This window comes from Pseudonaja textilis, chromosome 10 (assembly GCF_049901715.1).
Source record: "Pseudonaja textilis isolate UNSWEBS1 chromosome 10, rPseTex1.2, whole genome shotgun sequence".
Lineage (NCBI taxonomy): Eukaryota > Metazoa > Chordata > Lepidosauria > Squamata > Elapidae > Pseudonaja > Pseudonaja textilis.
The window spans coordinates 2317027-2330466 of record NC_141999.1 but is presented as its reverse complement, the minus strand read 5'-3'; positions in this window follow the sequence as shown (position 1 = coordinate 2330466).

The following is a 13440-nucleotide window of genomic DNA, read 5'->3' as shown; positions in this document are numbered from 1 at the left end:
GGTTAGTGACGGACGTAGAATGTTAACTTCAAATAAATCTTTTTTAGTTTTGGGAGTGTGTCTCAAAGTTCATGATTTAATTGGAGTAACTGCCGGAATTCTGACACCTAGCCACACCCACAGAACTGGTATTTAAAAAATTTGCATCCCACCCTTGTGCGGGGTGCTCCTTTGTTATTTCCAGGGTTACCCTGTGGACCAGATTTTAGCACTTCACAGGCCAGCTCCGGCTCCCGGGCCTTGAGTTTGACACCCCTGGCTTAGAGAAAGCTGTAAAGCACTGTAAAAGTGATACTTAAGTCTGTTATTGCTATTGGATCTTTGATTTTGGCCCATGTCAGCAGATGGCCATTAAACTGCCAGAGAGGTACCAGCAGGTCTTGTTCAGCTCATGGACTGTACCTTCTAGAGCCCTGCTTGATAACAAAGACAGCAAATGTGAGAAGTACTGATGCACCTACAGTATATGATGGCCAGGTCTATGTTACTGTCCAATAAAATGTTGGAAACATATTGGTTCTTGGATCTGCTAAGCCCTTCAATACTGATTTGGCAAATTCAAATAATATTCCCAATCTGTCTTGTTGTTTGGGCCTGAAAAGGTCTGTTTTTTTTTGTTTTCATTTTCATTGCTACATATTTTGAAAAGTCTAAAGAGTAGTTTGGCTGACAAGAGTTACAGTTTGTTTAGTTCCACCTGTCATGCTATCCAGAATGTGTCAAAAGGAGGTGAACTAGCTTCACACCCCATCTGTTTTTTTTTAAAAAAATATGAGCAATGCTGCACTTCAAGGTTTAGATGGCTTGGTATTTGAGCACTGATCTTTTTAACATTTATATTTTATTGTATTTTTCTAAGCTAGGTGAAATGTTAATGTATAATGTTAGCCCATATATGATATGCCATATGCTAAATAAATACATAAACAACCAATATGATCAGTAGAAACCTTTCCCAGAAATACTAAAAGGCCAATCTAATGTTTAGAAAATGGTATAAAAAGTTACTTTTTACGTTCTGTATTCTAATTTCTAGTATTCTATGGGAAGTTCTCACTGACATTTCAGAAGAGAAATGTTTTAATTTTCCATATCAGCCTGAAAATTTCCTTCTCCTAAATATATTTGTAAGAGAAGAAGACTTAACTGCATTGTGTTCTGCATGTCAGGGTTGCAAATAACCTTTTGCAATATTTTTTTGGTCGACCAGTCTGGTTGTATAACCGTCTTATCTTGAGAGGCTGAAGCCCATTTGGGTGGGCAAGCTGTCAGCTGGCAAAGAGCAACATCATTTTTCTGCAAAGGGAAATGGTGCCAGAAGCATCTTCCAGAATCCCAGCACAAATATTCTCACGCTGAAATATTCTAAATTTAATTGACTGAAGACCGGAGTCTTTTTGTTCTCAGAAGGGAAGAGGGTGCCTGTCAACCCCGCTAAATAGTTTACATTGCTAATCTATCCATCACTCTTAGGATGTAATTGTAAAAACTCTCGTTAAGAGTCCAAAATGGCAGGGACCTAACAGAGGCAGAAGAGATTAAGAAGAGGTGGCAAAATTACACAGAAGAAATATACAAGAATGTATCCCTGATAACCACGATGGGGTGGTCACTGACCTTGAGCCAGACATCCTAGAATGTTAAGTGAAACGGGCCTTAGGAAATCTGAGCAACCACAAAGTTAGTGGAGGTGACAGTATTCCAGCTGAGCTATTCAAAATCTTAAAAGACAATGCAGTAAAAGTGCTACACTCAATTTGCCAGCAAATTTGGAAAACTCAACAGTGGCCACAGGATTGCAAAAGGTCAGTTTACATTCCAATTCCAAAGAAAGGCAATTCTGAAGAATGTTCAAACTCTTGCACCATTGCACTCATTTCACATGCTAGTAAAGTTATGCTTAAAATCCTACAAGCTAGGCTCCAGCAGTATGTGGATTGAGAACTACCTGAAGTACAGGCAGGATTTCGAAGAGGCAGAGGAACTAGAGATCAAATTGCCCACATACGCTGGATCATGGAGAAAGCTTGGGAGTTCCAGAAAAACATATACTTCTGCTTCATGACTATGCTAAAGCCTTTGATTGTGTGGATCACAACAAATTATGGCAAGTTCTTAAAGAGATGGGAGTACCAGACCATCTTATTTGTGTCTTGAGAAACCTATATGTGGGTCAAGAATCAGCAGTGAGAACTGGACACGGAACCACTGATTGGTTCAAAATTGGGAAAGGAGTCCGGCAAGGCTGAATACTGTCGCACTGCCTATTTAACTTATATGCAGAGCACATCATGAGAAAGGCAGGGCTAGATGGATCAAAAGTTGGAATTAAGATTGCTGGGAGAAATATCAACAACCTCAGATATGCTAAAAGTGCAGAGGAACTAAAGAGCCTCTTGATGCGGGTGAAGGAGAGTGTAAAAGTTGGCTTGAAACTCAACATTAAGAAAACTAAGATCATGGCGTCCGGCCCTCTCAAATCCTGGCAAATAGATGGGGAAGAAATGGAGGTAGTGACAGATTTTATTTTTCTGGGCTCCAAGATCACCTTAGATGGGGACTGCAGTCAAGAAATTAAAAGATGCTTGTTCCTGGGGAGGAAAGCTATGGCAAATCTAGACAGCATACTAAAAAGCAGAGACATCACCCTGCCAACCAAAGTGCGTATAGTCAAGGCTATGGTTTTCCCAGTTGCAATGTATGGCTGTCAGAGTTGGACCATAAGGAAGGCTGAGTGCCAAAGAATTGAGGCCTTTGAACTCTGGTACTGGAGAAGACTCCTGCGAGTCCCTAGGACTGCAAGGCGATCCAAGCGGTCAGTCCTCAAGGAGATCAACCCTGATTGCTCTTTAGAAGGCCAGATCCTGAAGATGAAACTCAAATACTTTGGCCGCCTAATGAGAAGGAAGGACTCACTGGAGAAGAGCCTAATTCTGGGAATGGCTGAGGGCAAAAGAAGAAGGAGGGGATGACAGGGAATGAGATGGCTGGATGGAGTCACTGAAGCAGTAGGTGTGAGCATAAATGGACTCCAGAAGATGGTAGAGGACAGGAAGGCCTGGAGGAACATTGTCCATGGGGTCCCGCATGACTTGGACACAACTTCACAACTAACAACAACAACGAAGTCCAAAAGTACTCCACAAACTTTACATAAGGATGGTGGGGGGAGGGGGTAGTTTGAGTCAGCATAGAGGGAAAAGGCTAAGGGAAAAGGTAGCAGTGGGGAGAAGGGGGGAGTTTCTGCACAATGAGAGATTGATTCTGAATAATTGAAGAAATGAATGAAGAAAGCAATTGAGGAGAACAGAAGCAGCCAGTGTGAAAGAGCAGCCGAGGGAAGAAATGAAGAACACAGGATGTAGAAAGAGGGTCACCTTGTTACATTAAAGTATAGGGTCAAGAGTCTTCAACCCTGGCAACTTTACGAGCTGTGAACTTCAACCCCCCCAGAATCCCTCAGCCAGCCATGCCAAGTTGCCAAGGTTGGAGACAGCTGAGCATTGTTAGACAGTATATATATTGCGTGATGTTTTTCAGTTACAGTGACCACAGGAGGAACCACGTTTCATCAGGAAGGAGTAGCCAGATGCTATTCTGTGGGGTTCACACTCACTGTGTTGGTTGAACTCGCAGACTTTTGCACTTTTGATAACTATGTAGAGTGCACGATGAAGGACCTGTCTGGTTACAGAAAGGGCTATAGAGAAGTTCTCAGAATGATACCCATTTACCTTCCTTTTTTAGAATCACAGAATCCTAGGCCTGGAAGGGAATGTGAAGGTCCCAGGTCAACCCTATGCCTGAGACAGGAGTCCTTATACCATTCCAAGTAAAGTGAGTATTCAATCTGTTCCTCATATACTGTGATGCCCCTGTTGGAGACTGACTCAGAGGGAGATGAGGAAGAGTCGGCAGGCAGTGGAAGTGTGGCTCCGGAGGTTGTGGAGGGGGCTGGGGAAGGGCACGGGCCAGTTGGGCAGTCAGAGGAGGACCCAGGCCCATCCCCTCTCCATCCTAGGGCATGCAGGGAGGAGAAGATAAGGGAGAAACGTGAGTGGCGTGGTCTACGGGGGGAGGAAAGGGCCTTCATCCTCTTCATGGACTGTAGCTGTGAGGACTGTTTAAAAGGATGGACTGTGCATGGGCCAGTCCTGGAAACAAAGCGTGAAAATATTTCTAGTCTTATCTGAGTTCTTATCTGAGTTTGGCGTCTTTCCCGGTGTGTATTCCGATTTCTGTGGATGTCTTCAAGCCCTTATCTTGCCTGGTTTCCTTAATTGCTTCAGTGTGGTTCGTGTTGTTTTTTCTATTTATTATTTATAGGTATTTTTAGTTTGAATGGCATTTACTCTTTTTTGTAACTTTGGGGAGATTTTTGTCTCCAGTCAAGGATATTTGGAGCTATGAAGACAAGTTGAAGGTATAAAAGGGGCTTCACCTGTTTTTGTGACTTTGTTGATTTTGTATCCCACCCTGGGTCATCACATATGCCTTCAGACCCGTAGTCATCCTTATTGCTCTTTTCTGCACTCTTTCTAGAACCTCAGAATCTGGATACAGAACTGGACATCATATTCCAAATGTGGCCATGCTAGCTGCCCTGATTGCAGGTTCTTTCATGTACAGGTAACCCTCAACCTACAACCATTCATTTAGTCACCATTCAAAGTTACAACAGTACTGAAAAAGAGACTTATGACTCTTTCACACAACCATGGCAGCATTCTCATGGTCATGTAATTGAAATTTGGATGCTTGGCAGCTGGCATATATTTGCAATGGTTGCAGTGTTCCACGGTCATGTGATCAGCTTTTGAGACCTCCAGACAAGCCAGATTCACTCAACAACCATGTTACTAACTTAACAGCTGCAGTGATTCACTTAACAACTGTGGCAAGAAAGGTCATAAAATGATCACCTAAAAACTCTTGCTGACCAATGCAATTTTTGGACTCAGTTGTGGTCATATCTGGCTAGCCCAAAGCATGTTTAACAGTTTCTTATTGGAACCCCGGCAGATGGTTTTCATGTTTGGCTGGGATTGTGTGAGTAGTCTTTACCTTTCCAACGCTAGCCAGTATTGGTTGTGAGCCATGACTAATTGCCACTGGCTATGAATCTGGCACTTGAAACAATGAAGGGGACAGAGCAGCCTGGCAGAAAGGAAAATGCATAGAAGGAAAGAATTGTATTTCCTCATCTTGCCCAAAGCCAAACAAAGGGCCGCGACTAGAAAAGCTGTGTATTTCTCTGTTGCCGGTCTGGAAATCAGGGTCTGTTATCATGAGTAACAGCAAGTTTTGTTGAGCTCAGCCAAGATAGGAATCCCTACATCTGAATCATTTGCAAACTGTGCATGGGGCCTTCCCTGTGGCCCTTTTTGCCCCTCACAATTGCTCCTGAGACACTTGGCTCCTGGGGCCATCAGCAGCTTCTTAAAGCTTGAGCTCCTTCTGTTTTTTAATTTGTTATGTGCCGCTTTCCACTGACCTTTTGTGCCTCTTTCCATCCCTGGTATTTTGCAAGGAATCCAGCACCTCTTGGGAAATGCAAAAATTGAATATTTGAAAAGTGACACTTCAGAAATGGGGCTTCAAAGAGCCATCCCCTTTCCACCTCAGAGTCACCACTGAATATCGCTGAGGAATTTCTCATCTCTCAAGGAAAATTAAGGAGACATTGGGCTTCATGGCACGTTTGACAGCTGCCATTCAAACTCCTGGGGAATTCTCTCTCTCTCCTCTCTCCTCTCTCCTCTCTCTTTTCCCAGAAATTTATGACAAAATGCCTGTACTTGTGAGCCACTTTCAATTTGGCTGTACACTATACAGATGTTACAATGAAGCTGTGAGATTTTTCCTTTTAATTAATTGTTTGGCAATTCTAGAGTAGGAAGAAGAAGCTGGTGTGAACACAGATGAGGCCCCTCAGGGAGGCACCTACAGAATAGTTCCATCCCCACAAGGGCAAGCAACATGGAGGGGATTCAAAATTTCAGTTGCACTTCTGGCTTTGCCCAGCCTAAGTAGAATGGAGTGGAGTGGAGTGGAGTGGAATAGAACAGAACAGAACAGAAAAGAATAGAATAGAATAGAATAGAATAGAATAGAATAGAATAGAATAGAATAGAATAGAATAGAATAGAATAGAATAGAATAGAATAGAATTCTTTATTGACCAAGTATGACTGGACACACAAGGAATTTGTCTTTGGTGCATAAGCTCTCAGTGCACATAAAGAAAAAACAAAATACATTCATCAAGAATCATAAGATACATTTAATGATAGTCATGGGTTACTAGTAAGAAACCAAATCATACTAGGGAACAAATAAAACAATATAAATTGTAAAGATACAAACAACACAGTTATAGTTGGAAGTTGGAAGAGATAGGAAGGATGAAAATAATAATAGTAATACAGTCTTATAAATTAGTTTGACAGTGTTATGAAATTAGTTGTTTAGCAGAGTGATGGTGTTCAGGGAAAAACTGTCCTTGTGTCTAGTTGTTCTGGTGTGCAGGGCTCTATAGCGTCGTTTTGAGGGAAGGAGTTGAAACAGTTTGTGTCCAGGATGTGAGGGGTCTGAGGATATTGTGTGCTAATGTCATTTATGAGATTGACTGGTGTAAAGAGTTTTCTGAGATGGGCATGCACCCCCAGCCAACCGGTTTTATTACCTCCTGAAATCTTGTCAATCATAGCACTGGAAAAAGTGTTCTTTGTCCAAAAGTCTGCATAAGGCAAAACAGCCACAATGCATAGAGGATGACTTTGAAAACAACCGAAGATTACTCAAGGACTACCTTTGCACCTTCCACAAATTGATAAGGCAAACAAGGGGGGAGGGTTCTCCATTTCCCCACACCCCACCCTATTAATATTCTTTGGGGTTTCCTGAGTAACCATGAGCTCATTTGTTAGGGAAGGGTTTTTTATTTGGTCTATAGAATGCTGCCAGGGGATGCCTGACAGAACCCCAAAGCCCTGTCCTCTTCTCGTGGGCTATAATTCTTGCACCGCTCTGCATCCCTCTAACCGAGTTCATCATCCAGCTAACATTCTGCCCTTTTCTCTCCTGGAATCTCAGGGGAGGTTGGGGTGATTGTTTTGCTGAAGTTGGTGTGGACTGTGGTCACGAACTGGCTACGGGGTCAAAAAGGATTCCGGCGGCTTTAGAATGATTTATTCTTGATAACCGATGCTTGCTTTGGCTGGGGAATGACTGATCCATCCTTAGGCAATGTTGAACCTGCATAAAAATAAGGTTTCTACTATGCAGCCATTTTTCTCCTTTTAAAACCATAAGCCTTATTAATATGAAATGCCAATCAATATCAAACATTTGCTTCAAGAAAAACACGAGGAAAATTTTTTGAAGAAACTCTTCTTTCCCAACCACACAGATTGAGCCATCTTGACTTTTCAAAATAATTGTAAACCTGCTATAAATTTTCATCCATTGATGCATTTCAATTTATTGAGGTTGAACTCCCCCTTACGCTCACTGAAAATATTTCTTGGTCTATTAAATGTCAAGAGTTTCAAAGCTGAGATTTGCAGCAATGCAATGGTGATCCATCACTCAAATAAAGATCCACAGCTACAGAAGGGGGTGGGGAAAGAACATTTCATACCTGTCACACTCAATGGTTAATGTCCAATATCTTAGGGAAAAAAGCACTTCAAGTGATTCTTAGACCCGACAGTTGTCTTGGCTCAGGGCCTAATCCAATGAAAAATTGGGGCGTCTGCTGAATCAACAATCACTGGAGGATGCTGCAAAAAGAAAACCCTCAGAATTCATAAAGTATTTGTGGTTTCGTGACTGCATGGACCAAGAAACAGTCGGTGAACCTCGGGAGTCAGTTTGGCCTATTGGTTAAGGCCCCAGGCTAGAAAGCAAGAGACCGTGAGTTCAAGTCCTGCCTTAGCCACAATAGCCTGCTGGGAGACTTTGGGTCAGTCACTCTCTCTCAGCCAACTCGCTTCACAGGGTGGAGGTTGTGGGGAAAACAGGAGGATGAATTTGTATAGGATATGGTCACCACCTTGAGTTATTTATAAACATAATAAAGGCAGGAAACAAACCAACATTATGCTAATGTGGTTGTGCTGGTTGCGCTCTGTGGGCAGCCACCAAGCACCCAAGACAGTTTGGAATTGACTACAGTGGGGAAAATAGGAGGATGAAGTTGTATTGGATATGTTCACCACCTTGAGTTATTTGTACAAGCAGCTAGGTAGGAAACAAGCAAAAATTGTTCCAGTGTGTTTATTATCTGGTTGTCTGTTGCCCAATTTAACCCAATCAGAAGCAGCCCCATTAAAACTGAGCAACAGATTTCTCCCTCTAGTTGAAAATACTCAGACCCACAACTTCCCCTTCAAAGAAAACATGCAAACACTTAAAAAAGAGACATCATCCAGTATCCCTAAAAACCACATCAACAAACTCATCTGAGATAAACAGAAAAGTACCCCAGACTGCACCCCCTGAAATGAAAGTAAGTGTTGGTGATAGGAGATTCTATTCTCAAAGGAACTGAACCAGCCATCTGCAGACCAGCCATGCAATCGAGGGAGGTATGTTGTCTCCCTGGAGCTAAAATCAAGGATGTTTATTGAGAGATTATGAGTAGCTAGGCAAGAAAGTCAAGGACTTAGTTGCACAAGTAGTTTTTTTCTTAACCCTAACCCTTGTTCTTCTTGGCTCTGCAAAGAAGCAACAGAAGGCAGCTTCAATTCTCTACACTTAGTCCTTCTTTTTCCACCTGTGCAAGTTACCTGCATGGCAATTAATCACCAGAAATAGGAGGCTAAGCCAGCTCCCCCTCCCTTCTTTGTGTCCCTAGATTTTAGAGGGTGCACAACCTGAAGCCCCATTAAATACCGTGTTTCTCCAACAATACGGCCTCCCCCAATAGGAAGTCCCAGCATGTTTTATTGGCATAAAATCAAATTAAGCCCCTCCCCCAAATTAAGGCCTATATTAAACATGCGAAGTGGTGGGGGGATGGTGGGGGGGGGCTTGCCGTTAGGAAGTATCTTTGTTGCATACCCGGATATGGTGCTGCCTGCATTTACTTTGGCGTTGGTGGGGCACTTCATATCAGGAGACCTTCTGCCACCATTGCTTTCCCTTCTCCCCATGCTGCCGCGGCATTTAGAGCAACGATGCAGTGTTTGGCACAGCCATGCGCGGCCAACCAGGGCTCCTCCCTACAACCGGAGCCCGGCGGAGACACTCGGCTTCAGATGCTCCTGTCACCGCCTTCCTTTTGCCTTCAAAGGCAACAACGCCCTACTACCAGTACAACAAAGCCTCCCCTGCCCAAGAGGGCAGCCCAACCCGACGCAGGGAGATGAATCTCCCGGGGCCGCAGCGCAGGATCGGCCCACCCCGGGAGAAGTGCCCAGCTGCCATCCCTGCCTGGCGCCAGGCAGAGGCGACGAGTTTCGCCTGGGGTGCCCAGCGCAGCTGACAGGCGGGCCCTCCTGCCCAGCAGCGAAGCTTTCGCCAAGGCAGTGAGCGCCTCCCCACCAGGCCCTCCACTCATCCCACCAGGACCACACCAGAGCTGTGCAGGCTGGGCAGAGCCAGGAAAGTGAGCCGCGGGTACGCGCCCGCCTGCCAAGCAAAAGAGCCAGGCCGACCCGAGCTTGGCTTCCTTCCCAAGTCCCTCCAGCCCGAACCCAAAGGGGCCACCGGGAGAGGCTGCCTGAGGCAGTGATAGTGCCCACCCATCCATGGACAGGGAGGCAAGGCGACGGCCTGCACCACGTCCTCCTCTGAGCTGAGCCCCACCAAGTCAGCGCCTCGGCCCGATGCCCATGCCGCTGCAGCATTTGGAGATGCTGGTGCATTTGGAGATGCGTGGGGACGGGGACGGGCTGTGCGAGGGGTGGAAAGGACGGGCAGCTCCAGGTTCTCTCTGCTGGACCCGTCGGCCAGGGAAGCAGTGCTGCTGTCGCCTCGCCTCCCTGTCCGTGGATGGGTGGGTGCTATCAGTGCCTCGGGCAGCCTCTCCCAGTGGCCCCTTTGGGTTTGGGCTGGAGGGATTTGGGAAGGAAGCCAAGCTCGGGTCGGCCCGGCTCTTTTGCTTGGCGGCTTGCTTTCCTGGCTCTGCTCAGCCCGCACAGCTCTGGCGCGACCCTGGTGTGGCCCTGGTCGGATGAACAGAGGGTCCGGTGGGGAGGCACTCATTGCCTTGGCGAGAGCTCCACTGCTGGGCAAGAGGGCCCGCCAGTCAGCTGCGCTGGGAGCCCCAGGCGAAGTTCTTCATGCTCTGCCTGGCGCCAGGCAGAGATGGAGGCTGGGCACTGCTCCTGGGGTGGGCCGATCCTGCACTGCAGCCCCGGGAGATTTGCCTCCCCACATGGGGTTGGGCTGCCCTCTCGGGCAGGGGAGGCTTTGTCGTACCGGTAGTAGAGCATCGTTTTTAAAAGAATTGGTTTTGCCTTCGAAGGTGAAGGGAAGGCAGCGACAGGAGCGCCTGAAGCTGAGTGTCTCCGCTGGGCTCCAGTCGCAGGGAGGAGGCCTGGCTGGCTGCGTGTGGCTGTGCCAAATGCCGCGGCGTTGCTCTAAATGCTGCGGCAGCACAGGAAGAAGGGAAAGCAATGGTGGCAGAAGGTCTCCTGATACGAAGTACCCCACCAACGCCAAGGTCAACATCCAAGCCGCTGCTGCCCACCCACCCGAGGATGCAGGGGGGGGGAATTAAGTCACCCCTGAAAAGACAGCCTAGCCATTTTTGGGGGGTCAAAAAAAAATAAGGCCCGGCCTTATTTTGTGAGAAACACGGTAGTTTGGTATCACACCACATCCAACTGCCATGTTCAAGGAGAATACAAGGAGAACATTGCGTAACTCATGGCTGGGGTGGTGGGGAAACAAGTGAACTCTGCAGCTTTGGGGGCAAACAAGGTTTAGAGAAATGTTTTCTTCTCCTGCTAGCTTTAGGAACAAAATGATCGACTGGTCAAACAAAACAATCCCTGTTGTTAAAAGTTTTTTTTTTTTTAAATCCCACAAAGAACAACGAAGTTGATAAGGGATCTAGAAGCTAAATTGTATGATGAATGGGTGAGGGAACCAGGCAGGTCTATCTTAACAAAAATAAGAATTAAGAGGGACATGACAGCAGTCTCCCCATACTTTAGAGCAGGGTGTCCAACCTTGGCAACTTTAAGGTGTGTGGACTTCAACTCCCAGAATTCCCCAGCCAGCACTTGCTGGCTGGGGAATTCTGGGAGTTGAAGTCCACACACCTTAAAGTTGCCAAGGTTGGACACCCCTGCTTTAGAGGCTGTCGCAGAGGAGGCCAATCTATTCTCCAAAGCATTTGAAGTCGTGGGTGGAACTTTGCTAAAGAGAAATCCAGATTAGAACTAAGGAGGAATTTTCTGGCAGTACAATTGTTGCAGAGGTGGGATTAAGCAGTAAGAAGTGAGGGAAATCCTGGTACAGCTGTTTGTAGGAACAGCTGATTGTTGGGAGATAAAAGAAAGAAAGAAAGAAAGAAAGAAAGAAAGAAAGAAAGAAAGAAAGAAAGAAAGAAAGAAAGAAAGAAAGAAAGAAAGAAAGAAAGAAAGAAAGACCTTAAGGAGTGACTGGGAGAGCGAGCATTGGGTAGACAGGTGAGTGAGCATTGGGCATTGGGCGAGCAGGGCAAGCGAGCGACTGGTGACTGGGCGACCGGGTTGTTGGCGTGGCCAGCCAGAAGTTACTAACATTTTGGCAACCCACGCCAAATCCTGGCTACTGGTTTGCCCAAACTGGTGTGATCTGGCTGAATACCACCACTGAATTGCTGCCTCCTGGAGTTGTAGGTGCGTGCTGGCTCAGGAATTCTGGGAATTGAAGTCCATGGATTGTAAAGCTGTCATGGTTGCCCACCTCTGTCATAGAAACAGGGATCAGCTTGTTCAGTGTTTCATTAAAAAAAGCCCCTCGTAGTCAGATCAAGTCACAGGAAATCCAAATCAGTGACTTATCTACAGCTGCTTTCCCAACTTCTCAGGGTCATTTAACAGCTAGTTACTATGATAAACAAAGTAAACTGGTAGTTTCCTAATCATCTCACCATTTCTTCTTTGGACCACAGATATTATCCCAGACCAGGTAACTAACCACGTCCAGGTTTAATTACACAAACATGGTAACACCTTATGAGAATTAGCACCTATTCATCACTCCCTGGTTCTCTTGGTTGCATAAACCTGCCTTGACTTAGATTGGAGAATAGCCAAAGATTTCTTGATAACTAGATTCAGCCACTCTCTTTATTGCTAGAAAAAAGTGTATATAAAACTTTTCTTAAAAAAAATAATAAAAGGCTAGAAAAGAGTTATGGGCTATATCTACACAAAACTTATACACAAGAGCAGATGATCAGATCTCCAGCCCAAAAGATCACAAGCGAAAGCCAAGGTTAGCCTGTCATATCCCTACAATAAATTTTCCTCTTCATGGGTAGATAAAATTCAGTCTCACTCTATGATCCTTCATGCATCAGTCTCCCAGCCTGGCTTCCAGTCACAAATGCAGAAATGAAGAAATTTTTGGCACCCACTGTAGCAGGCAAAGCAGCGGGGAGCTTTTATATCTCCACTGAAGTCTTCACAACTCATAGTGATTGGTGAGCAACAGTTTTAGCAGCTCTTTTGCTGCCATCAACCCTTCCCAGTAGTTCCAAAAGGCTGCACCTTCTCCATAATTCTTCCCAACTTCTCCAGCTGAAGGATACCACGGTTAACAGGATCAGAAGCCATGGAGGAGATCAAGGAGGACATGAATAAATGCACCACCACCATCCTAATCTACCACAGGTCATCTACAGAGGTGACCAGGCAAGGATGGGATTCTACTGGTTTGGACCAGTTCGGACAAGCTGGATGTTAAAGTTACCAACTGGATGTTAAAGCTGGTTCACCGAACCGGTATTTCAACCAACAGGCTGGCCCCTCCCCTCCCGCCCCTAGGAGTCTCCACGCTCCCCATTTTCAATGGAGATTAAGTGCAGGGTCTGCGTGTGGAAGTCCAGAAATGTGTCTGTTCCTGCCTTCTGGTGGGCCTCCAGAGGCCAGGGAAGGCTGTTTTCACCTTCCCAGAGGCCCTGGGGGAGGCCTCTGGATCCTTGGGAGAGTGAAAACAGCCTCCCCCAGGCTCTGGAGGCCCAGAAACAGGAAGTTCCAGTAGGCCCTGGCCACCATGGCTGCACCCACCCAGCAACTGGGCAGCGAACCAGTTCCTGGGACTTTTGAATCCTACCCCTGTGACCAGGGCTGTCTCCATACTGAATCCTGGCCTGAAATCCAACTGAAAAGCCTCTAAATAATCGACTCTTCCAGGGTTCTCTGCAGCTGCGCTCCAAACACTGCTCAAAACTGTCCCAAAAATTTCTTTAGAAATGGATGCAAAATCTGAAAGCCA